General features: G+C 32.2%; 1 long non-coding RNA gene across 1 annotated transcript; it reads right to left on the reverse strand.

The window, feature by feature from the left end:
- Positions 1-1728: 1728 nt before the first annotated feature.
- LOC128291517 (uncharacterized) lies at positions 1729-2822 on the reverse strand. Its single transcript, XR_008281346.1, has 2 exons — positions 2680-2822; positions 1729-1893 (listed from the first exon to the last, which is right to left on the reverse strand). It is a non-coding gene; the product is annotated as an uncharacterized LOC128291517 (long non-coding RNA).
- Positions 2823-3850: the final 1028 nt, after the last annotated feature.

A 3850-nucleotide genomic window follows, 5' to 3' on the forward strand; every position in this document is an offset into this window, starting at 1 on the left:
GGGTTTGGGAGTCGGTTACGCACAAGAAAGGTATTAGCACCCTCATGACGCCCAAAATTGGTATCTTTATTAAACACGTGTTGACTTGATTTTCAAAAATACGAATTCAATTCGCCATTTAACCGTGATCCGATTGAAAAACGAGAATTTTTTAAAACACGAAAATTTTGAAAACACGAAAATTTTTGGGATCCGAATTTTTTTTTAAAACACGAAAAATTTTGGAAACGCGAAAAGTTTACAGCATTAGAATTTTGACAAATTACATATCCTCATCTACATTTTAAAAATAAAGTTTGATCACTTACCAATAATCACAAAAATAAATATCCTATTTCAAAACACGAGAATTTTTAAATTTTTCGATTTTTTTTTAAAAAGGACGTCCCATTTTTAACACTAGCTAATGATATTCACCCAACATAGCGATGAAATCAATGGCTTAATATTAAATTGGCACGTTGCCTTATTTATAAATAAAAAGAAGAAGAAAAAATGAATAAACTATTTTTTTAAAATAAAAATTCATAAATAAATAAACGGTGCAAACATGATATAATGAAGTGATTAATAAAAAACATTATAACATAATATTAAGATATTAGAGTAATAACAAATAATATTTACAATAAAAGAAAAAAAAGTAAAAATGTATTAATACCATAATAAAATAATATATGTATAATAACAATATGTACAGAAAGATGTATGTATACCAAATAATACATAATAATACTAAAATAAAATAATAAGTAACAATAGTGAAAATAATAAGCATAATAATAAATATAATGATATATAAAAATAATACTATATATAAAAGTATATATATGTACAATAACATATATACTAATATTAATAATAAATATAATAGGTAAAAATAAGTATAATAATATATTAGATAGTAAAAATAATAATAATAACAATAATAATAATAATATGTGAAGGTTGAGAAAATAACAATATAATAATAACCAAAGTTTTAAAAATCATAAAGGGATATAAATAAATGGTAAAACAAAGTAAAATAAATGTATGTAAAAAAAGGAATAGATAAATAAATATAAAAGAAATATAATAGTAATAGTAATAATAATGCAAAGCTAATTAATTTAATAATATGATAATAATAATAGTAAAGTAAAAGGAAAATAATGAAAGGGAAATACGGGGAAATATATAAAAGGAAATAAATAATAGATGGATAGACAAATAAATAAATCTTAGCAGCGTGAAAATGATAAAATAACAAATATTTAAATGAAGATAATGTAGCACCCCAAACCCGGCCCAGAAGTTATAGCCGGATCCGGCATGCCACATCAAAAACGTTAAAAAAAAAAATTTTCATTCTAAGTCCAGAAAATCGTACTTGATGTTCAAAAGATTAATTCATTAAGGGTTAAGGTGAATGGAAGCTGTGCACCAGGTAGGAAACCGGAAAAGAGGTGGTGAGTCCATCGGACTGCTTAAGTACCAAGCTCCCTTCAGATCCAATCCTAGACATGCATACCACCATTGCCACACCTTAACGTCATGGATATGTCTAGGAAACCGATTTGATTAAGTCATTTTAGGAAAAGTGATTAATTTTGGAAAATACTTTCATTGCGGAAGCTTTGCTTGTTGTCGTGTTATTTTGAAATCAATTGTTGTTTTTGAAAACGCGCCCTAAAGCTATCCAATTTCGACAGTTAAAATAAGTAATACCTATCTTAGTAATACATATTAAAACCATCAAAAATAATTAAGCGACCTTATTACATTTGAAAACCCAAAACTTCAAACGTAAATAAAAGGATGTCCAGTTCACCAGAAGAAAATCAAACTTTCAGAACGGGTGGTCACTCCGAATTCCCTCACAGCTCCAAGCCCACTATGGTTGGGGATTTCCTGCGTGGATGAAAATAAAAGGGTGAGTTTGGGGAAACTCATGTGTAAGGAAAACCCATTCAAAGTCCAAGTCACTCAAGTCCATTGGGCCTAAGCCCATTCAGTAGTATGATGGTCTTGGCCGAGCCCTTTTCAGATTACAATAAACCGGGCCTTAGCCCTTATTCAGATAACAAGATGGCCCATAGGCCCACTTCAAAATACATGCAACATCAAGTAAACATATGCAAGCCCATTTGGGTAATAGTGGTCTGGGCCAAAGCCCTTTTCAGACATAATAAACTGGGCCTTAGCCCTTATTCAGATAACAAGATGGCCCATAGGCCCATTTCAAAATACATGCAACATCAAGAAACATATGCAAGCCCATTTGGGAGACTACTCAACCCACCAACCACTACACTCCACCCGCACCAGCCATACACTCCATGTGGGGAATAGCTCAACCCACCCAAATTTAACACTCCACATTGCAACCTTTTTCGCGCGAGTTATCGAAGAATTGAGGCAAAGCCTCCAGTACGTGGACAAGCCACTTTCAGTACTTCCTCCGTCAATATCTCAGTCCCATGCATCAGATAATAACATGGCATGCAGTAAATAACAACAGTCAAACATGCATTTAGGTCAATTTAACCCTAGGGGTATTTCGATAATTTATCTCCTAGGGGTAAAACTGTAAATTTTCCACTTTTAAAGGTATTTCAGTAATTTATTTATTTTAGGGTTTTTCATGCATATTCCTACTTTTCACGTACTAACAGAATCACTACCGAGGGTTCTTACCGAATTGGGCCCGTTGGCCCATCATTCCAATTTTGGCCCATTAAGCCCAAAAATATCGAGGGCACAGAAATCATGCACTTTGCAGTCCAAACATTGCAGCTTACCAAAAACATTAATCGATTTACCTCACGAGCATTCGCTCACTCGTAAATCTACAAAATACCGATTTTAAGCATTTCGCTTTTCGCTTTTGCCGATCTAGACTAAGAAAGAGGGTGTTAGTTACACACATTTGCGACGATATGTCGATGACGAGATCCACACACGAACCGCCTACAATTGGATTACTAACACGTTAATCTAACTATTCAAATACTAATTACGATTAATCCCTTACAATATTCGCCAACCACACCTACAGATCATAGTAAGCTTATAAGAAATCAATAAGCAACCCATTAACAAATTTTTGTCAATGTTTACCACATAATCATAATTTCACTGCAAGCTGTCTTCCTGAGCAACAATCACTAAATCATTTATAACTGGAGCTACGAAACTCCAAATCAAGTTCCGTTAATTTTCCTTGAAAATAGACTCATATATCTTCTATCCATAAAATTTTCAGAATTTTTGGTTTGTCCAATCAATACCAGATTTTTCTCAAAGTTTCCCATGTTTCACTGTTTGACTAATCTGACCACTCTTCATTACGAATCAAATTTCTCATTGTACAGAATTCAAAATATGTTCTTGTTTATTTCATTAGAAACTAGACTCAATAAGCTTTAATTACATAATTTATTCAGCTTCTAATTCTTCTCCCACAATTTATGGTGATTTTCCAAAGTCACGTTACTGCTGCTGTCCCAAGCAGATTTATTACCAAATCACTCTTTCACACCTAACTTGCATGCTTGTTATTTAAACATGTATATCACCAATCAATCATCACATATCTATGATTTTACTTAAGTATAATCTCCATTTCATCATTTTAAAGCACAACATGTTAGCTGATTTTTCCCTTTAACATCTAAGGCACATGCATGCTCATTTGTTTGGCTCAACTTCACCTATCTTCCGTTTTTCATCAAAAGAACATGAAACAACAACCATTTCCTTCATTTTAATTCATGACTAAATGCTCACAACACAACTAAAAATCAAAATATACTTCAAGAGTTAAGGTTGAATCAAGAAGAACTCAGGAACCTCAAAATAGAAGCAA

This window comes from Gossypium arboreum, chromosome 4, assembly GCF_025698485.1.
Source record: "Gossypium arboreum isolate Shixiya-1 chromosome 4, ASM2569848v2, whole genome shotgun sequence".
In the NCBI taxonomy this organism is placed as follows: domain Eukaryota; kingdom Viridiplantae; phylum Streptophyta; class Magnoliopsida; order Malvales; family Malvaceae; genus Gossypium; species Gossypium arboreum.